We start from the raw sequence: 23,065 nt of genomic DNA, 5'->3' as shown, positions 1-23,065 counted from the left end.
TTGCTTTTGATTGCTTAGGGGGATAGAGAAAGAGAGACAGAGAGAAACAGAGATTGAGAGAGAGAAAAGTGACTTACCGAACAGTCATTCATGTTCATTTATCAATTTAGGCTAAAAGATCGATAACATTGACCATCTTCAGTTATAAAATGATGAACTGTGTCATTTGAAGTTCTCTTAGATGGTAGATTCCAGACCCTACTCCTTAGAACCAGGTTGTGAAGCAAATTTTACTCACTGGGTGAGAAGGAGATTGAGTAACACAAAATATTTTTTGTCAAGATTAATCGTTTATTCTTTTTCCCTCACTAGCCTCAGAAATTTCCAGCAATAATTAGATCATTCAACTATTAAAACATGAAAATAGTCTGTCCTTGGTGACATAAATCTCATGGATGGTTATTCTAGAACTTTCCCACTTACCTGTCAACACTTTAAGCATGTGTAATGCCTCATCTCCATCTGTGAATTCTGTCCCATCAGAAATGTCAAGATGCAATTGTTAAATACCCCCAAAAGCAAAAAGAATGAAAACAGGTAAATATCACCAAAATGAAGAATATTGGCTTAAATTTAAATTATTTCACATAGTCATACTCCTTTGGACTCATTTTCTTCTTTCAGCACTTTTAAGCCTGTTATGAATGAATATGAAATCTACCATACATAGTCCTGCAAGAAACAAAACTTGCCAGAGTATTAAACTATAATTATAATTCGTGTCGTGTGTTACTTGGTACTCAAAGGAAGCCACACATGCAGATGTATGTCCACAATAGACTAATTTGAGAAAAATGCAGCCTAATGCAAACTGCATGGTCTGAGAGTGAGAAGAGCTATTTTGGGCCTCAACCCACCTCTTTGTAGCTCTGTGACTTTCAGCCAATCACTGACCCTCCCTGGCTTTCACTTTCTCACCCTTAAAATTCAACTCATCACGCCTTTTTGGCCTGCACATGGAATTAATAGCATTTCCGAAAGAGCTTGATAAATAGAGAAAGAGTATTCAAGTGTTAGTTTACTAATTAAAGGTGAGACTGCAAATATTAGCTGAAACTAAGAAGATAAGAATTAAAGCTCCACCGTAACAAATCATACCTTCCATTTGTAATCTTTGTCAATCTACTTGACAAGTAGTTTTTCGGGGGACTATGATATGGCAGGTGCCCCTCAAGGGACGCGTAGTGAACAAGACAAGTGTGGTGGAACTCTGAAATGGAATACAGAACATGAAAAAGAGTTGGGACAATTTAGACAGTGCTAAGTGGCATTCAGAGTGGAAGGAAATACTGAGGTACAGAGTTGAACTGGGACCAGATGAGGTGAGGACCTTAAAAATGACATCCCCGAGGAGGTCCCATTTGGGCTAAGAGCCAAACCGTGATAAGGGGCCAGGCCGACGAATGAAGATCTGAGGGGTCATGATCAGATCTTGAATCTTGGGTTTTCCCTCTTGTTTTTCTCCACCTCTGTGTTTACCCATGTTACCTGGGACTTTTATAATATCCCTCAATGAGGTCTGATTTTACAGTAAGACCGGCAGCTTTAAGAAGTATGAACCTTGCGTGGCTTCTTCGTTCTTTAAAGCCCTGAGCCTCTGGGAGACCAGTGTCTCTGAGGGGCCACCATAGTTTCCCAGAATGAAGAGGAAACTCTTGCTTCATGGGCAAGAGAAGAACAAAAGGGAAGGAAACTGATGCATCGTCCCCCTTGGGAAAACAGGGGAAAGGAATGACTTATGTCGGGGCTTTGAGTCAAGGGAGAGGGTCGGAGAAATGGGGAGGTCTCAGACCTTCCCCCTCAAAGCAGAATAACACCTCAGCCCTCCCTGCCCACATTTAGTTCAAGCCCCCAGAGCAGCAGGAGGGGCACCCAGGACCCAAGGTGAAGTAGAGAAGATGTACTGGAGTGTGCAAGCGAGATCTCAGAGGAGGGGACATAGCCTCTGATTCCAACAAGTCAAATCACCCCTGTTTCTTCCAGTTTCAAGCAGCTACATCCACCTGGCCCTGCCCAGGTGCCATTGGCTCCTTTCTGACAGACAGCTCCACTCCCCTCGGAGCTGCCTTTGGACCAGTGCAGGGGACCTCCCTGGAGAAAGTGACTGTGGCAGAGTCATCTTCCCTTTTAGGACTGCCCAGGGTCTCCGTGCACTCAGGCCGTGGGAGACTGTTGTCCCACACTGGCTTGGACTGGACTCTCTTGGTGCGATGGCTACCAGAAGCTGCTTGGCATAGGAAGGACACACAGACTGCATTCCAGAAAGGAGCTCACTGCCTCTGTGTCCAGAGACTGAGAGGCCTCCCCTTAGACTCCTGCTTAAGGACTTTCTCATGAAAGTACGGGACTCTGTGCACAAACGCTAAAAGCCAGATTCCAACACGGATCCCCAAGACCCCAACATTACCAACCTATCCAACTTGCCATTTTTTGATAAAAAATGAGGCTATAGGAAAAATCAACATGGCCATCAGGGAACTGAGGTAGAAACCCAGAGGTTCCCTCTGTGACATTTTTTTTATATGTATTTGATGCATGTATTATCTGAGTGGGTTTGTCCTGACTTTTCCTGGAGGCAGTGATTTTTGTTCATATTCATTTGGAGTGGGAAGAGGGGGAGAAGAAGAGAGAACAAGAGGGAAATGAGAGTTTGTTAGAAAAGATAATCTGGTTATTTATTTATTTAGGCAAAGGAACCTTAAAAAAGGCTTTGATAAGAGCGGCCGAGGTTTCTTCAAAGATTAACTGGCATTCTTTAAAAGGGCATTAGTGTTCTTTTACACAGGTGTTTGAAGAGCTCAGGCTGGGTGTCCATTAGAATTCTTTGCTGGTCTGCAGATTTCCTTAAGACACACTGCTTACCTCCTGGACTCCTTTCTCAGATTCTCTCTCTCTCTCTCTCTCTCTCTCTCTCTCTCTCTCTCTCTCTCTCCTTCCCTCCCTCCCTCCATTCCTGGCCCTCCCTCCCTCCACCCAGTCTCTTCCAATCTCTTTCTCTCTTCAGTTCCTTCAGGTAAATCCTACTCAAACTTGTACCAACTTGTTTTGACTGACAGGGAACAGCGAGAGAGTTTTCTTCATTTTGAGGGAACCTCAACACCTATCTTTCCCCAGGCAACCTGCATTTCTTTGCCTTGTCAGAACCTCACATCGAGCCAGGAGTCTGCCTTCATCCGTCTTTGCAGGTAAGAGGCACGGGCTTCTGTCAACACTGGAGCAGGCGGCAAGTTGGAGATAGTTCTGAAACACTTTACTTCTAAAGGTATAGAAAAAGTTGGGATTCTTTAAAAACTTACTTAAGTCATTCAAAACATCCAAGCTTATCTGGGGAAATTTACAAGCGCTGTTTGCATGTGGAAACCGGGTTTTTACTTAATGATGGGGCAAAAAAAAAAAAAAGTGCTTTTTTCCTTGCCTGTGAAACAATATCCAGATGTTGTCTTGTTTGCTGTGGGTGTAAGTGATCTAAATCAAGGGAGAAGAATTACTCCAACTTCTCTTTGCAAGTGTTGTTCTCTCATATTGTCTGTCAGGGCAAGTTTGTTATTGATTTTCAGCGATTACACGGTTCTTTGGGTCGATCCCCGGCAGTTATTTTCCTTTGTCGGTAGAGAAATCAGTTTAGGTTGCCGTAAGGCGAAACTTCACTGGGATATTTAAAAATCTGTTACCTATCCTTCTTAGAAAAAGTTATGTAAGTTTTCCGTGGTAGGTATAAGGAATGTAAACAATTCTGACTTTGAAAACATTATGAACCTTGTTCACGACCCGTGGATAATGCGTTTTATAATCTGTATATAATTTCATGTATGTTTAGGCTATTCTCAGCTAATAAATGCTATACTGGGTGAAATTTCCATATTGCTCCTGTGAAGCTAGTTCTTTTTTTTTTTTTTCTTTTTAATCTTCTCTCTGCACTTCCGCATTTAGCTGCCTGAAGGAAATAAGAATTTGTTGTTCAATGGATGTTTCTTGACCTCACGATTACTTTAAGTCACACGTTCAGAAGGTTACAACAAATGCAACACTTAACTTGGGAAAATTAGAGACCAAAGTTTGTCATACTTAACTCAAACACTTAGATTGATTTCTTCTTATCGGAACAAATCTGAATATTTTTCCTTGACCTAAAAGAAGGACTTTGAAGAAGATTATGAGTGATTCTTAAAGTTCCTTCTTTGAAACCTGAAAATCACACACACACACACACACACACACACACACACACACACACAAACACACAAATAATCATTGTTACCCAGATCCTATTCCATTTTGTCTGCACCCGTAAATGTTTAAACAAATATGAAACGATTAACAATAGCCTGAGGTGATAAATTCTCTCCATTTAAAATTGTCCTAAGAAGCAAAAGAAGTCAAACACAACTATAAGGCAGGTTTAAATGCTATCATTTTATGAAAAATAAACATCAGGAGCCTCCAGTTGAACAATGAAGCACTTACCTCAGACACAGCTTCCCGGCGTGTTCTTCTCCGGGATTTCATTTTTTAGCCGTTTTTCTCCTTCCCTAGCTATGAATATAACAAATGGCCTTGCAGGGAGCAGTGACCCACAGGTCACATAGCAAGTCTTCACAAAGGTGGAAAGTAGGAGAGCTTAGCCAAATCACCACCAGCAGTCATATCTCAGAAATACTCATCAAATAACGGAGCTGACGTTTCTTCAGTGAGCTAAATCAACGCATAAGTAGTTTGGGGTTTTTATAGAAATAGTCTTAGGTGAATTTTGTGATTCTGGTCGCTTAAGGAAAACACATTTTAGAAAAGTCCTCCCCCTCGCCTCTTACCACTCCTTCCTTCCACCAACAGTTGTGGTCATTTTATAGAAAGTGCTATTTCCCCAATTTCCTCTCTTCACACTTATAACCAGTGCAGACAGCTCTGTTTGGGGGGAAAGAGAGAGAGCAAGACCCCAGCCTTCCCATGCCAGCAGTCCTGGAGAGCCAACACAAGCAGGTCTCTTGGCGGCTTTGCTCAGGGCTCAGCACACTCTGCCATGGAGGAGATCTGGGAAAGGCTGCACTCTCCTGTTTGGGGTGTGTGTGTAATTATATACCTGAACAACAGCAACACGCTTGGTGCAAGAAAAACCACCAATGTGTGGCTTGAGGCACCGAATAGAGGCAACCGTTTTGGGACTTAATCAAAAATGTCAAGTACTTGAAATATCCTTTCCTGCCCCTCCACCCCCCGCCCCCTTCTCATCTCTCATCTGTTAGAGATACAGAGCAGCCCGCTGACTTCCTCTCACATATTGCTTCAGAGTCCAGAGTTGTTTGTACACTGTATTTGCCTTGTGGACCCATCAGAATCTTAGAGCCAACATTAGCAGTCCACAGAATGAGCCGTAAGCACCGTAGGTAGAGCAGAGTGGCCGATGACAAGCCCCTGGGAAGGATTGTTTAAGGCATATAAACCTCCCTAATCATTTCCTTCAGTCTTTAATTTATAAGTAATTCAGCTACTGTCTTTCCTTCCACAACAATTCAAACACTTCCCGCTGGAGTAAATCAGTATCTCCAAATGTCTCGTTTTAATGCCTCTTTAAGTAAAAATAACTCTACTCCAAAAATTGTCAGGAAGCTATGGCAAGAGTTAATGCTAGTTTCTGTGCTTGCGAAGAAGAGTTTGTTGCTTATTAGTGGGTAAAGGCAGAGGCACATCAGGGGGATATTCAGCCTTCTCTCTCCTGCCTTCACCTTCATCTCACACAGCCACCTTGGGGTGGGGCTTTTGGTGCCATTGGAGGGGTGGGGTGTATAGTGGGGCTGGGAACAGGGATAACAGAGCACCAAAGTGACCTGAGGGTGGTTCACTTTCTCTGTGCCTCTCAAGGATGCCAGGCCACAGAAGGGGACAGATCTGATGCAACACACCTGGATTTTTGATGCCACTCAGGTAGCCAGCCACCTGGTGCCAGTTTTATGGACAGGTAAAGGAGCTGTGGCCAGATACCATCAGCCCGGAAGTGCCAAACCCTCCCACAACGACAAGAACTAAGGGAAGCCTGCCTCCCCATCTTCAGAGGGACAGCAGAGGTCACAGAGGGAGAGAAAATAGCATATAACCTGAAAAATCAGGTCCTAGAAAAGATGTTTGATTTACTTAGTGTTACTTGGTTGAGATGAAAGGGGGGAAATGAACAAAGAGACATTCCTGATAAAAGACAGGACAAGAAAGTGGCATCGACAAACAGTGCCCCCCGTGCAAAATGCTCTCTGGGTTCATCAGACAGCGTTGTGGTCGTCTCCACTCGGTGTCATGCAGCTGGAGTGCACATAGAAACTCTGAATGTGGTCCCAGGGCTTTTTAGCAAGAAACGTCCCCGATCATTTCAGAAAGAACAGTCAGAGCGCCTGAGGCTTCTGTGCGCACATTCCCTTCGATGAGCAGGATGCCTTTCCTGGTGAGGAGATCCAGAAATCCATAGTCACTGCCACCCAACTTGACTCTAGAAGGTCACATGAAGCCTAATCCAGAACGCAGTCTGCGCTCCTGGACCTAAAATTCTATAGCAGAATTCCAGCTATTTTCGTCACGATGCAAAGATGAATCAGGGTTGCCTGATGGTGCTCAGGGCATGAGAAAATACGCAAGAAGAAGCACAAGGGGTTGAGTTTTGGTGCAAAAACACATGTAGGTGACGATTAAGTGAAGAGCTACCTGGGGACGGAGGGTCAGGAGGAAACGTTGGAAAGAATTAGCAACAGAATAAGCAGTTTCCTTTTGTTCCTCCCCAGTACCCTGCAGCTCAAATTCAGAGCAATGTAGCCTGTAGATCCACATTAAACGAAGCAAGCAGCTCCTTCTGTGGGGGGCTGGGCATCGGACCCCCACCCAGGGTTCCCAGTTTGGGGAAATGACATTCTGGGCCTGACCAGATCCCTAGGTCACAGATCACTAATCCAGAGTCAAGTAGGGTCATTGGCATACAAAGGGGGTGTTTGGGGGATCCAGGTTCCTGGGTTTGGGTTTCAGTTGAAATTGCCCTGGCGTCAGGCTGTAATTGTCTCCAGTGCCGGCATCAGAGGCTGATCAACATTTTATGGAGGTTGAAGATCATACAATTTGGGGTCCTCTTCAAGGAAAAGAAATGAGAAAATTATGACCGCCAAATTAGGTGCAGAAAAGCTTTGGAGAAGGCTGGTGCAAGCGAGGAGCCCCAAAACTTGAGTTTCATGAACTTTAGGATAAGGCCCCTTTGTGTCATACATAATAAAGGCCCAGTACTTATTTCTTGAAGAAATGGCTGAATTAGTTTATAGAAACTTTGGCTGCTCTCTACCGTCTAAGTAATTCGAGAAATGATAAGCAAAAATTCCAAATAATCAGGCTCCTGCATATCTAATGACCAGGGATTTATGGGAAATCGACTTGGGTGGTACCTAGAATGTTTCTCCGATCACTGGCACGTTGCCATGAAAGGCAGATCCTTGCCGTGCGTGGCTGGATTTTAAGCCATCACGAGGCCCAAGGGTAAGAGGCTGCTGGGTACATGGGCACCAAAATTAATGGTGCACTTTTTTTATTTGAAAAAACCCCAAGTTAAAACCCGAAGAACATCATGCTGGTCATGAGCCTAGAACTTAGAATGATAGGAAATGCAGCAAAAATATGCTTCTCTTTTATCTTGAGGCTTTGCTCCCAGTGAGATATTTGTGTGTCTGGCAAGAAGCAGTCTCTCCTTCCCTCAGATTCTATTAAAACTGTTTCCTATTCTGACAGCAGTTAACAGTGGCATTTCTCGGTAAGAATGCTGGCGAAATTCGTGCCCAACAGGCCAGATAATGCTCTCACTCAGTGATGTTTACGTTTTCAAATATTGGCAGATTGCTATCTCGCTCCGTCCTAGTCCTGTTTGCCAAAGAATACAAGGTCAGCTCCCCGAACCGGGCTTTCTTACTTCCTGAGTTACCCTTCGTGTCTGCTCCTACCTCCAAGAACACATGTGAAGTAGATGCTTGGCTTTGAGACACCATGAAATTTGGCATCAGCCAAACTCTTCCTAAGGAGCCCATCCCCACATACCTGCTGGGAGTCAATGAAAATACATGAGCCATGAAGTACCTGGTTCCTTTGTCTAGAATTCTCCAAATACGAAGGCATGAGAAGGCGCTCTGTCTCCTTCACATTTTCAAAAGGCCATTGAAAGAACACATATGTAAACAGATTGTGAGCTCCATCCCATTGAGACTCTTATATGTGAGTGACAAAGGCAGCATCGGTGCGTTAATGACGAAATCAACCGTGCAGATGTAGAGAGAATATTTCAATGTCAACGTCACAATACAATGGTGCTTTACTTTCAACATCTTGTAGTATTTAATTAACTTCAAATCTATAATTTCCACCTAAGGTCCATACTGAAGATCACGTGTCCTCAAAAGCTGCCCTCTAAATAGTGTTAAAAGATAAAGTGTTGTAATGGTGACATTGCTCTTACCTTCACTCCTTAACAAAGGAGCTGGGTATCATGTCATATAACTTGATTCTTGGCAACAGGAATGAAGGGATTAATCTGATCAAAAAACACTAGGGCTCTAATTTCTGGCACCACCACCCAGCAGGCCCCTCTGGGCAGAAGACTGACTGGCTTCTCCCTGGCAGGTCAAGGCTGCCTTGGGGAGTAAGGGAAGGTGAAGTCTCCACTTCAGTGACTGCATGAGTCAATTTCCTGGGAAATGGGGGAGACCCCTTAGATGCTGGCCCTGTAATTCCCATTTCAGGGGTCTGGGGCAGGGCCGATTCCCTTAGCCAGAAGGCAGCAGAAGCATCCCCAAACAATGAGTTTGACAGTAAAGCATCATCTTTTCTGGGAGGTTCTGTCAGTAAGCATGGACTCCTGAAGACGGTTCTGTGTCATTCTCACTCTGCAAGAAACGAGATCTGTACTCAGATCGGTTCGGGAAATGCATCCTGGTCTCTAGTTCCCTCTTGGAACGGTGCAGTGATCATTACCATATGAAAGACTCTGAGCCGTCCTCCAGCAAAGACGTCCTTCCACTTTGAATTCCTCGTTGCCCAACCATGTTGGAGTATAGAGCTGACGTCTCCTTCCTCCTCCCCCCTCCTTACAACTATTATTAACTCCTCTGACTAACGTTTCATGCAACGCCACTGGGGAACCTTTCGCAGACCGTGATTGATGTGAGTGGCAAGGTCATGTGCTCCAAGAGAGAACATGTTATGACGTTCCACTTGGCTGGGGGTCATACATTTGTCCCCTGAGCTCCCTTTGCAGGTGACTGGCCAGCCTTTGGGATTGCAAAGTGGCCATTGGCAGCTCCCAATCTGTTTACTTCTTGTCTCTTTGTTTCTTTATATTCATCTCATTGTGAAAATAATTTAGGAGAGTTTACAAAGACACCTCCACAAGCACAATATGAATTAAAAGTAGATGGAAAAGAAAAAAATAAGGGTAAGCCCCCAAGAGATAATTTGATAAAATCATTTACTTACATGATTTGTATCTATTTTTAAAAACCACAAACAAAATGTACACAGACCCACAGCAGCAGAATCATGTCTGTGACTTCAGGATTAAATGTAGGTTTTAAGTAGGCTTCATATTTGAACCCGAGAGTCAATTAGGCCCTCACTGAATCTAGTTTTACATGCACTGTATTTTATAATTCTTTTGAAAGACAGTGCCCGTTCTGCCTCTGAGGATCTTCTTCTTTCCTTTTCATGACTATGTGTATAATTCAATCATCCATATGGGAGGTTGTAAACTTTCTCTCGTAGCTTAGCCTCAGTTCTAGCACCAGCACCAAGGAACCATCAGAGACCCCCCAGGTGTGGGCTAGGAACCCTCTGTCAACATCGCTCCCCATCCCAGACATAGCCGATTCCTCCCACCTGGCCCCCACTTCACAATGGCCTGTCTGCTTGTCCTGTACTGAATGCAAGCTCAATGATACCACAGATTCTACCTGATTCTTTCTCTGTGTCCCCAGAGCTTGGCCCAAATAATTCTTCAGGCAATGCTTTTTGAATCAACATGCATTAACATGAATGAAGGCACACATTTTTGCTGTATCTTCAGTTGAAGCATGACCTACATCCATCCCATTCTGCAAACACACAACATAGAACTTTCCATCTGAAGTATTTTGAAAATACATATATCTGAAAACTCCTAACTGGTGCATTTTCTCCTTGGTACACATTACAAATTGATAGATTGACTGCTAGAATTGCTTATGCGGAGTGACCCAGGAGGGAGATGTCGTTTTATGAGTGAGAAGAAACAGGGCACGATGTACCGACAATATAGTGGTTGTATAAACCCCACAGAGGGAAAACAGGAAACACGCAGAGTATTTTGGAAAGAAGAAAATGGAAATAAAACAGAAAAATAAATGAGGAGCTGGCGGGGTTCGGAATGGGAGTGTGGACTGAAAGCTTGATCCTGGGGAGAAAACAAGGGAAAGAAAGGAGAGGAAGGATTTGCTGCAGTCCTGGGATGGAACGGGGTGATTTGATCCACAGTACGGCCAATCCAGGGGACAAGGGAATTCACATCTTTCAATCTCCCTCAAATGCTATGTTTAGCTACGGTCTGTGTTAGCATGCCTGTGGCAGTAAGGGTATTTGGCTCTCGATGTGTTTTAAATTTTAAGTTGAAGAGAATTTTCTAACATTTGCCCATTTTAAAGATGAAATATTATAGGACTAAAACGTACAAGAGCCACTTCTCTGATTACAATCAAATGCATTTCATTCCGACTGGGAGCAGCCTATCTTTGCCCATTCGTGGTGTTTGAAGGGCTGCATGAGGGTATGTACGTTTCAACATAAATGTCATAATTATGGATATTAACTTGTCTAGTTCAATATCCTAGGAATGCTCTCCAAAATATGCTTTTGCTACAGCGCTTGTTTAGTTTTCAGTATCTGAAGAAACGGTCTGTGACTTTCCAGCCCCATAGTTGGTAGAAATGTGTGTTTGATGATGTTTTTAATTGACTTCCATTGGGATTTGGATAGTTGGCTCTAATCCTCAATAATGTCCAGAAGATACAAGTGTAGAAGACCAGTGCTTGATCTCAAGAAAGCCCCAGCCTGCTGCTGGGAGGGAGAGTGGATGGGAATGGAAGCAGAGAAATAGTAAAAGTGTATCTACCGGGGGAACCAAAAAATGTATACAAGTGGACACTTCGGTCAGCATTGCTCAAACAGTAGTTCGCCGTAATCAGAAGTGTCTGGATGCTGATGGGAACCACTTTGAGCACCTCTTGTAATTGCGGAAGTCAAACCTGACTTGTATTCATCTTTTGTTATTGGTATATGTTGAGTATTGTAATTTTAATAGTTTTTTCCTTTCTTAAAATGTGTATACATTTCATTGGCACCCCCTGAAGTTACATGAGGCCTTAACAAAGGAAAGGCTGGGGACAGTCAGAGGAGGAAAGACCAGGTGCATTTGGGACAGCCAGGAAAGGCGCCGGGGCATTTGAGAGCACCTTGAAGAGTAAATAGGCCTTCAACCGTCAGCATGCAGAGGAGAAGCCATCAGAAGTGAGGAGAACTGCAGGCAGAGGTGCAGCAGAGGGCAAGTGCAGGGGGGCCTGCAGTGTGCGCAGGGGTGGAGTCCGCTGTAGGGGAGGAGCGGAGAGTGATGGTGATGGCCGTGATGATGCTGATGGCGACAGCCGTGATGATGCTGATGGCTGGCGCTGTTGCGTGCTCACTGAAGGCCACGTCATCCTAAGTCTTAACCCTCGCCACCATCGTCTATCCAGTAGGCTTTCTCATGCGCCTGTTTTACAGATGAGGAAAGCTGGGCTTTGAAGCGATGTCATTGGTCTTTAGAGGCCACACCCTTAAGTGTGTTTCTGCAGGAGGCGAGACTCAAGGGTAGGCTGGTTGGGGTTCAGCTTGCTCAACAACAAAGAATCACGGAAGGTTCTGTGTGTTTTGGGTTCTGAGATGCACTTTCGAGTCGGTCTGGCAGCGATGGCCAAGGGACTTGTGGGAGGGGATTCTGAGGGGCTGGGTGAAAGGGATGAAAACCTGGAGCAGAGTGATGGCAGTAGAAAGGGAAGCAGACACCAAGCAAGACGCGCTGGGGAGGTGAGCATGTGGCCTGGCACTAGGTTAGGCAGCAGTGAAGGGGTGTGAGATAGACAGGTGGGAGAATGAGGGTGCCATATTGTTTGGAACCAAACATCCAGAGTGACTGCATTTAGGGAGAATCATCTGAGTTCCACTTGGGACACGTCGGTCCTGAGCAGTTCTCCAGGAGAGGTGTCCTAGGGGATGTTGGAAACACAGATCGGATCTCAGAGGAGGTGTCGTTGGTGAAGAACAGGTGACCAAGGGGACTAGGAATGGTCATGGGGGTAAGGTGGAGGAAGCCGAGAGAGTGTGTGAAGAAAAGTAAAAGGGGACTAGTGCGAGACCTTGGGGACCATCATTGTAGGGGATGAGGAGGGGGAGAAGGGGCAAAGTCCACCAAACAGAAAGAAAATGAACCATCAGTGAGGCAGATCAAAGATGCAAGAGTCTTCTGACCCTGTAGCAACCGACAGTGGGAATTTTCTGAAGACAACATGGTCATGAGTCCCACCCTTGACTCATGTATCAGAGAAGGGGAGAAGCATGTTTGGGAGTTGAAGGAAAGAAGCAGCAGGGAGTGTGAAGTGGCCAACAAGAAAAGATGGTGGAGGACAGCTTGCTAGCCCCCTTCCCATTCACATTCACATTGGAAAGTCAGAGGAATTGAGAGATTATTGTTTGGCAGGCAAATCAGTGTCCCCACAGGCCTGGAGCAAGGTTACTTCTAAGCCTGTCAATGACGAATGTCACTTTTCTTGATTTCCTATTCTAAGTGTGGCTAACCCTGTTCCCTCCCTTCTTAAAGACAATCAAGTTATTTAACAAAGTAACAACTATCATGATTTTAAAAGTATATGCTTAGAATGGAGGGGTGGTTACATGCCCTCCTGAAGGGAGAGTCTAGCAACTCAGACTCCTTTGGAACTGGGTACATACCTGGATTTTACAAGTTACGTGCTTTGGTATTCTAAGTAGCTCTGGATAAACTACAAGCCCATTCTTGAATGTGTTTCCAATAAAAAGGGAAAGATAATGCAGTGTCCAAATTTGCTAATTACTGCAGTGATTAAAGCAAGACTTTTCAAGTTTATTCTTTCAGAAGATCTGGGACCTTTTGAACACAAACAGGATCTGACAAAGATAGTCAGTCATACAACGGAGAGAAAATGAGCGAGCCATGCCAGTTCCCTCGGAACAATTAATTGCTGCTGGCTTTGAACCTACAGTTTAAAGTTTGTTTTGCTGAGGCTGTCTTCTGGTTTTTCAGTACTGCACTGTGATTAAGTAAAAGTTCAGCAAAATGAAAGTGGTATAGTATAGTAGTTTTGCAAAATATGGAGGTGGGATAAAAGAATTGCAGGCTTAATTTTCTTAGCAAAAGTCAACTCATTAAATATGTTGGAAACTTCGGGATAGGAGAATATAAATGAAGCCTTATAGAAACATCAAACAAACAAACAAACAAACAAAAAATGGGAGGGCAGCAAGAAGAAGCCCCTGGCAGGTAATTGTGACATCCGACATTCCTGGATGTGAATTCCAGGTGTGCAGGCTCCTTGGGTGATAGCACCTTGGGTGACACACTGGCATTTGGAGCTTCAGGCTCTTAGCACATTGCAGGGCATGTGGGGGAAAAATCAGGGGGGGTTGGATCCTTCTCTCTCCCCCCATCCTCACTGATGCCTCTCCGTCTCCCTCAACTCAAGGCAAACACCGGCTTTTCCTCAGCAGCTGGTGGGGGAAAAAAACGGTTAGAGTCAGAAGTGAAGGCCCTGGTTTGGAGCCCTCAACTCATAGGCTGTTTGATACTCCACAGGTCACCTAACTCTTATTTTCTCATCTGTAAACTTGGAGAAATCCCTACCCACAGGGATAACAGGAAAGTTAGATGAGATGATTTTTGTGAAAGAGTTGGAGAAACCACTTCTGCCTCCTACGAATCTATAGGGAACACGAATTTCAAAATGACCAAAAATGAGTCTACTTTCTTTTCTAAGAACCCAATTCTCTTTTTATACAGTTAAAAAAACAACAAAACAAAACACACACACACAAAAAAAACTTATAAAGAAACTCAGAATTCCAGAATCTAGGTCACAACCCTTATAAAAATCTTAAAGCAGCTTTTTAAATTTTTTTTAAAAAAATCTCTCATGAAAGGGATTGTTCCCCTGTAGCTATTCAAACTTTGATGAACAAGACTACAGATTTAGCAGAACTAGTTTATACTGCGGGGTTTGCCTCTAGAAATCAGTGTTGTTCTCAATGTAAATTGAACAAAAAGGTACTCGTAATTATTCTTTGAGGTCCTTCATTCTTTTCTGTTAAAAATACATAGAAGCATGGAAATGGTAACTTTCTCCTAGGATTTATAAGGAGAGGAGAGTGACAAAGAGAGAAACTGTGAACTTGGCATACAAGTGAACCATGCTCTGGAATTTGGGTGGGTCTAGGAAAAACTATAGACTTCAGTGGAAAACATATATGGGTGTGTGAGAAATCCCCGTAAACTATAAATTGAATACATACTGCATGGGCTGGTATGGAAAGAAACCACAGTGCTGTCTGAAACCAGAGAAGAGGGACAGAGAGTAAGTTTGGCACCGAGAGGGAACCAGGTGTCCCGGGACTTGGGGATGTTTACAATTAGTAGCAGTCTTAGCTGGATCTAAGGACCCTCACAAGCGAGGGTAGCACCTCCCAGGGTGTCCTGGAGACATCGGTTAGAAAACGGGCTGATCGCCAAGGTGCTCTGTCACGTGACCTCAATTACCCACACTCCTTTCCCCCCAGTCCCTCCCAAGGCCCCTGTTCAGTTTTCTGGATTCACCCCCAGCTTGTTGCCTTTGCCTGTGTGGTCTCTTTCCTGAAAGCCCTCATTTCTTTCCTCTTCCTTTCAGAGTCTCATTATCCACCCTCAAGAGCCTTCCGGGCCCGTTAGGCTCGACTTTCCCTTCTCCACGGAGCCTGACCACTTCCTTACTGTCTGAATTTCTCTAGGCTGAACCTAAACTAGCATATGTCTGTGCCACGAAGAACTTACCACATATCATGTCCCGATGTGAGCATTTGGGCTCTCTCTCCAATCATTACAAGCCCCCTGGAGAGCTGAGGGCCCTTAGCTGGGCAAGCACCTGCCGCCCTTTGCAGAGTCCTGCTTTGCACCTGAAATTGGGTGCATTCAACTCGCTGCTTGCAACCCCAGTGCAATGCAAGGTGAGCTTTATTACCTCCCTTTTTCCAAAAGAGAAAACTGAAAACTGGGGAGACAAAGGCACTGGTCCAAAGTCACCTGCCCAATTACCTTTCAGAAGGCATCTCACTTCAGGGTGAGACTATTGGGTCAATCTTGACACTAGTTTTCAGGCTTTAAGTAACTTGACACCATGGTCGTAACCTGAAGACCTGAGATCTGAACCCAACGCTGTTTGTCTGGCTCCAGCCCTCTACCTTTCCACTAATCATGTTGCTTCCCTACCACCAAAATGCTCAAGGCAAAGTTGAGCTACTCAATCATAATATTCAACGAATGCACAATGATTCATCCCATTTTTTCAAAACCAAGGTGTGGGGGCAGAGCCCCAGAAAGCAGTTTCCAGGCTCTCAGCCTCACATAGACAGGTGCTGGCTCAGGTAGTAAATGGCCAACTGTGATTGCATGGCCATCAGCTGTGGCTAGTTGGCCGTCAGCTGTAACCAGTGAGCCATTGGCCACTAATATAACTGCTGTGGCTACGCTAGGAGAGAGAGGGAAGAGAGAGGAAGAATGGGGGCTAGCAAGAAGATGGCGGCTGGGCTGGCAAGTGTGGATGGCGGTTTGCGGACAGTGTGGATCCAGCCTCCAGTGAGAGTATAGTGCCGCCAGAGAGAATATAGTGGTATGACTCCCCTACCTATGGCTCCGTGGGTGTTCCTTTTTGGCCTCACCATATCCTGCGTTCTTGTATGGGGAGCGGGAGCAGAGACCCCGCAGGTCTCCCTGCATGACACATGGCGCAGCGAGCAGGGTCTCCCGCATGACACAAGGAAAATGACCACCATCTGCAAATCTGACCAGAGCACCAGTGTTCTCTCCCCCTCTCTCTATAGTCTTAGTGTATATAAAATTCATGATGTATATATTATATATGTATGTGTATATGCATATCATGTATATCTATCTATCTATCTATATAATTTCTCAATACTTTATTTTTTAAGAGCAGTTTTAGGTTTACATCAAAATTGATTGGAAGATAAGGGATTCCCATACACACCCTGCCCCCACACAGATGCAGCCACCCCCATTATCAACATCACTCACCGGAGTGAGACATTTGTTACAGTGGATGGACCTTCAGTGACACGTCATCATCACCCAGAGACCATAGTTTACCATCGGGTTCACTCTTGGTGTTGTACATTCTATGGGTTTGGACAAATGTGTGATGACGTGTATGTATCCAGTATTGATTTTCCAATATTCATCCCTTTCTCCCCACCTAAACCCGTGGCAACCACTGACCTTTTTCTGTCTCCCTAGTTTTGCCTTTTCCAGAATGTTACATAGCGGGAATCATACAGTAAGTAGCCCTTTTCAGACTGGGCTTCTTTCAGTTAGTAATATGCATTGACAATTCTTCCATGTCTTCTCGTGATTTGATAGCTCCCACTCCCCGAGTATTTATGACAGGCCCAAGACAAAACTTGACTCTCCCTTCTTTGTTTTATAGTAACAGACTAAAAGGTTTATAAGCATGCTAAGGTTTAAGGGAGTGTGTAACTATTTTTTCACTTGCATCACATATAATTCCACACATGCCACATGCATCATAAAAATTTTACATGTAGCAGGTATGTTTATAACATGATTTCTCCAATAGCCAAAGACATTTCTGAGTGGCAGCACTGCTGTCATCTATGCAGCCATGTCCCTCTGGGCACCAGAAGCAGTGGGCATCTTAGCTGAATGAACTTTCACCTTTCCAAGCCCTCTTAGTGGCAAACCCAGATGAAGCACTGTCAAAGGCAGGTGTTTTGGAAAACTCTGCTCCCTGCTTAAATAAGCTCAGATTTGGAACCTACTTCCACTGTGCTTTTACTTGAAATCTCACTTAACAGAAAGTTGAAGATTAAAGGGGTTTCGCCCTCTCCTGTTATGGATGGGGAAACTGAGGCCCAGAGGGACCAGACACCTGCCCAGGATTTTGCAGCAGTGGAGGGGCTGGTTCTTCTGACAGCCCTTGGGATTCCCCACCAGGTCTTCTATCTCCAGTGGGACCCAAAGAGGAAAAGATGAACCCAGTCTCAAGGGAAAGCAGAATGATCGAACTGTCTTATGGTTTGGAAATAGAGAGAAGAGGACTATGTGGAAAGAAATAGAAAAGTCAGTTAAACATTTGCAAGTTTGAAAAAGGTATATGGTTCTTACTGTCCCTAAACTGTTGACATTTGTCAATAGTTCCTTCCATGACCTCTCTCACTCCTAAAGGTGGTCCTACAAGGAAAATCCTGGGAACTGAGCTGAGTGGCATTTTAGTATTTTTCTAATTGGAAAGCGGTGAGCCTGTGCATGGTACCGCTTACACCATTTAATCAGCCAGGCCTGACTGCTGGGCCCAGGCAGTTTATCCCATGAGGATACTCCACAGCCTGTCCACAGGTCATTATGGGAACAGATTGCTCAGGGAAGAAATGTCTATTGGATGCATGTGAGCGCCTCAAAAATGAAGGTGCAGAAGAGATCCATCCAATGTCACTGGAATTTTCTAGTGTGTTCTCAATTGTTTGTCTGTTTGTTTGTTTATTTTTATTTATTTTTCTAGGGTTAGGTTGAGGGTTAAAGGGTAGGGGTTAGTGTTGAGGGTTAGAGTTTAAGGGTTAGAGTAAGGGTTCAATTTTGGGGTCTAGTTTAGTGCTATGATTAAGGTTAGGTTTAGTGTTAGGGTTAATTTTAGAGGCTTATGATTAGGGTTAGGGTTAGAGGTTAGAATTTAAAGGTTAGTTATTTGGGTTAGGTTTATCCCTACTGTTAGGGACAGGTTTAAGTTTAGGTTTTCAGATTAGGGTTTGGGGACTAGGGATGTTGTTAATTAAATTTATTGGAGTGACATTGGTTAATTACATTGTATAAGTTTCAAGTGTACAGTGCTATGATAGATACATCATGTGTGTATTGCACTGTGTTCTCACCACCCGAAGTCTAGTCTCCTGTCACCATGTATTTGTCCCCCTTTATGTTCTCCTCATCCTCCCCCTTCCCTCTGGTAACCACCATACTGTTGTCTGTGTCTGAGTTTGTTTGTTTGCTGCTTTCAGTTTTATATGCCACATATTAGTGAAATCACGGGGGTTCTTGCCCTATTCCATCTGACTTACTTCACTTAGCATGATAATACTACAAAGTGACAATAACCAATTGTTTATAATGATTACCCACCACCAGGGGCTGCTTAGCAATATGATGTTTTAAAAACAAACCAGAAAACCTATGACCTAGAGCCACTATCGGGGCCATGACAGCACGTGTGAAGCCCATGAGAACAACTAAAGCCCTAAGAACTACTAAAATGTGAGGCTTGATCAGATCCCTTCCCAAAATTCCAGAGTCCTTTGGAGAGAAGTCAAGAGAGAGAAAAAATTCCTAGTATCCCCTAGCACCTCTGAGGAATGACAAAATGCCATGTTGCCTTCATGGTAGTTCTGCTCGGCAGTTGCTGTTGTCAAATAGCTTTAAAGAAATCTGGAGCTATGCAGATATAAATCTTTTGATGCAAGGGACCGTCTTTCATCCATGAAAACCAAAGTCCCGTGCTACGAGTCCTCGAGGCCCAAGGGCTCTGTCCGTGGAGGTGAGTGAGGGCTGCTGGAATGCCCAGCTTCTGCCTCCTGTGGAGGAGGGCACGTCCCGCCCACTCTCTCAGCTGTCATGACAGCAAGTAAGCCTGCAGGTCTGGGTCGCACCTAGAGGTCTGGGCTGCACAGCATCTTCCTAGCAGCCCCGGCTTCCTCCCTACAGAGCCAGGCCCCTTCAGCATTTCCCCAGACCTCTGGGATCTTCAGCTGAGCTGGGCCCCAGCCCCTGGACTCAAGGTAAGACCCCCAGAGTGCTTCCCACTGATCAACAGAGTGGTACAGAAGGAAGAGGGAAATAAAACACCCAAAGCCTGGGGAATTTCTGGAAGGTCCAACCAAAGTGATTCATCTTGACCTCAGGCAGAACTATTTTCCTACTCTCCATTCTTTAACATTTCAACTAGTATATCTTTTACTGATTTGAAGAAAACTCCTACTTTTTGAAACTTTCAGTACTTCAAAATGGTTAAGCACTACTCTGAGATTGCGACTAAAATACAGTATTAGCTTTGTTAGGAAAATGTGGGATGACTATTTGTACCCTCTACTGTAAAGACTGCAACCTCAGTTGATTTGCATAAAAAAGGATCTGGGTATACTAAAACGAATAGGAATGCATCAAACATGCTTCTGAAAAATAGCAATTAGCTATTTATTCCCATTAAATTTACAAAAAAGTAACTTGCAGAGTTAATGCTACGTTTTGAGCCTTAAAGACCTTGATTTCAGTGACAGGATGTTTAACAAGCACAGCTGTCTGAAAAAGCACAGATACTTCGGTTTATTTCTTTCAAGATCATGTATAGTATTATTCACAAGTCACATTGCATATGAAAAGTAATAAGACTCTTAAAATTTAACAGTAAACTAGTTATCTTTGCTGGTTGTTCAGTTGCCCACTTTTGTCCTTAGGTTTTCAGGATCTACCCAAGGCCTTTTTAACTCTTATTCACAATTTTTGAGAGTGACAAAAGGAGTCTACTTATATTGTTCAAAATCAATCTTATCTCTGAAAGATGAGTCACACTCGCATAACTTTATTTAATATCTCTAGTTACTATCATCCTAATATTTTAAAAGTTCCCTTCCTTCCTTCCTTCCTTTTTCTTTTATTTTTTTTTGTATTCTTTAACCAATATCGCTCCCGTTTCTCCTAGTATTTATAAAGCAATTTCCCCAATTTGCAATTATTACACCCTGTTCATCTTTAATCATTTTCCAGTTGGTCTGTTTCGATATCCTATCAATGACCTATCAATTACCCTATTGAATTACCTGTGACACTTGAGATTTCTCCCACCAAAATGTAGGTTGTATATTTTCACAGGGCAATTCATTTTAAAACCAGGCTGATCCATAAAATTGATGGCTTTTTGTTCACTAACCTAATAGAGTTGCATTAGTTCTGCAGCTGTGTTTTTGAACACCAATAGTTAAGCATTCGAAGTAAAGGTTATAGAAGTAAATTAACTTTCAGAGTTTCACGTGCGTGCTAATGTTCACCATTGACCATGCTGGAAGAGAACTTTGAGGTCATTTTGTCCAACCCTCTCATTTTACAGATGAGGAAAGCAGGGCTAATTGATACCTAGCAATACTAAATTACATCTCTTCTAAAACTAGATAGCAGAGTTACTAGGCTTCTTAATGTGCTCAATTACTATACAGACTCCATGAGCTGATGAGTGTGCTATGACCTTAAGCGTTTACATTCTGTGGTTCTCAAATGTTTATGTTTCTAATGTGGTATTTGTAATCCCAAGTCCCAGTAACCTATTACCACGGAGGCCTTGCCAATCCCCAACTCTGGGCAGCCCACCTCTTCCCTACTCAGTAGTGTTCCCAGGCTACAGCATTGGCAAAGTCACGATAGGTGGAACCAAAGATACCAAGTCAGCCTTGCAAGCCCAGGAAGGCCCTTGCAGCTGGTCCAACTCTGTTCTTCATCGATTACCACCTCTCCTACGTGCTACTCAGGAGCCAACCCAGGTGTTTTTTTTTTTTTTTTTCATATCCTTCAGCCCTGTTTCCTCTTACACCAAAAGACTATACCTTCATTCCTTGGACTATGTGCATAGTTCTTCAGTTTTTATCCTCTACTGATCAATTTTTTTTTACATAACTTTTCTTATCTTACTTCCTCTTCCCCACACTGGAGCATAAGCTTCACAAGAGAAAGCATCTTGACTGTACTGTTGTATCCCCACTGTCTAGAACAATCTGGAATATAGTAGGTGCTATATAAATACATGTGTAATGAATATTCCCCCTCTCTTTCCCTCCTCTCTTAGGGAAACAGGTGTCCCTTTCCTTTCTAAGACTTACCCTCCTGGAAGCATCAGTGCCACCCTGTCCGTTCTCAAATCTTTGACCTTTAGATCATGTCCCCTTTCTTGAAATTTTCCCCCCTAATTGTCCACTCTGGTGAATTTACCCACCATGTTTCCCCGAAAATAAGACCTAACCAGAAAATAACACCTAGCATGAGTTTTCAGGACGACATCCCCTAAACATAAGTCCTAATGCGTCTTTTGGAGCAAAAATTAATATAAGACCCGGTCTTATTTTTTGGGAAAAATGGTAGCTACTGTTCCTCCAGCTCCTTTGCTGGAAAGTCCTTTCTCCTTCTCTTCAGTACAGGCAGTCTCCAAGAATCTGCCCTCAGCTACAGTCCTCTCTCGGTATTTCTCTTTTTTTTTTTTGCAGATCTCATTAACTCATCTATGGTCAACTTTTTCTTCTTGTCCAGTGACTCCCAAATCTCCATTGCCAGCCCCAAGTTTGCTTCCTAGAGAAGGGCACCTCAAAGCAAGCAAGCTCAGAGCCAACATCATCGTGCTTCTAACACCTCTGCTCTTCGTGCAAGGCTTCCTCTTCCTCCAGGCACGAAACTCCACAGTCCTTTCAGCTCCTGTACCCCCATCACCACTTCACTTCCCATAGGTGTGCGAATTCCACCTGGTGGAAACCAAGATGGTCATGCTCCCAAGTTCGTGCAGTGCTTGGATGAATTCAGAAGCCTCCTAAATAATTTCTCTACCACTGCTCTCAACATCTGGCTAGATGAGCCTGACTTCTTCTTGCCCATTGAAAGATCAAACTTTTTGGTTTGATCTTCATGGCCTTTTAAAACCTATTTCCAGTCTAACTTCCAATCTGGCCTCATACTAACTTTCTTGAAGTACTGCAGTGATTCTCAACCGTGGATACATATTGAAGCAAATGGGGAGCTTTAAAAAAGTACCAAAACTCAGATTCCTACTCATATATCACTCTCCTCACCCCTATGAGATTCTGATTCAATTGGCTCATGGTGGACCAAAGCATCCGGGCATTTTAAAATCTCCCCAGGAGTTTCTAATATGCATCCATGGGTGAGAATCATTGATATACCCTATGGCCCAATAAAATCAGAGTACTCAGGCAAGCACTTTAGCATCACCTCATACTTTTGGGTGGGAAATTCCCCTTGCAAGCAATCCTTCTTCCCCTATATCTTCTTCCTACACAAAATGCTTGAAGACTTCAGTGATTCTTCCAGTTGGAAAGAATTGGTGTTTCCCCTGGAAATCCTTAGTATGTTTCTATATTTTGCATTCATTCCTGTGATCTGGGAAAACTGTTTTATGTAGACAATATGGGGTAGAATAAGACAAGGTCCCTGCCTTTACACAGCTTACAGTCTTGTGGAATAAGAGGAAAACATGAACCACTGAATATTATACATTTTATGATAAAAGTTAGAAGTGTCTATGAGATAGTGTTCAGGCATGGAGTATTCTGTTCTGCTTGATGTATTAATAATTCATGTATATGTCATCTCTTCTATCAGATGGTATATTTTTGAAGACTATGCATCATTCACCTTTATGTATTTCAAAGACAACATCTTTCTTTGATGTTGTTATATTAAATAGTATTAAATGTTTGCTGAATAAATGAGCGAGTGAATGACTGATATGTTGGCAATTAGGAGTCACTGTGGAAAAGCAGCAGCTCTAAGGAAATAGTGCCGTAGTTCAGTGCCAGGTCAGGACAGTGGGGGTTGTAGGAGGAGGTATCCCACTGGAGTTCAAAGACCCACGTCACCATGTTCAGTCCTAAGCAATGTGTGAGTTCTACAGTTTCCCTCAACCATCATTCCATAGTT

The 23,065-nt window shown here is 43.7% G+C and overlaps 1 protein-coding gene across 1 annotated transcript in view; it reads left to right on the top strand.

Moving 5' to 3' along the window:
* The first annotated feature begins 3,146 nt into the window (after window positions 1–3,146).
* KCNJ15 (potassium inwardly rectifying channel subfamily J member 15) overlaps window positions 3,147–23,065 on the top strand; it is a 42,073-nt gene continuing 22,154 nt past the window's right edge. The window contains exon 1 of the mRNA XM_019730322.2: window positions 3,147–3,185. The gene's annotated coding sequence lies outside the window, so the exon portion shown is untranslated. The remainder of the gene's footprint in view (window positions 3,186–23,065) is intronic.

This window comes from Rhinolophus sinicus, linkage group LG01 (genome assembly GCF_036562045.2).
Source record: "Rhinolophus sinicus isolate RSC01 linkage group LG01, ASM3656204v1, whole genome shotgun sequence".
NCBI lineage: Eukaryota > Metazoa > Chordata > Mammalia > Chiroptera > Rhinolophidae > Rhinolophus > Rhinolophus sinicus.
This window is presented reverse-complemented; position numbering and strand designations above follow the sequence as displayed.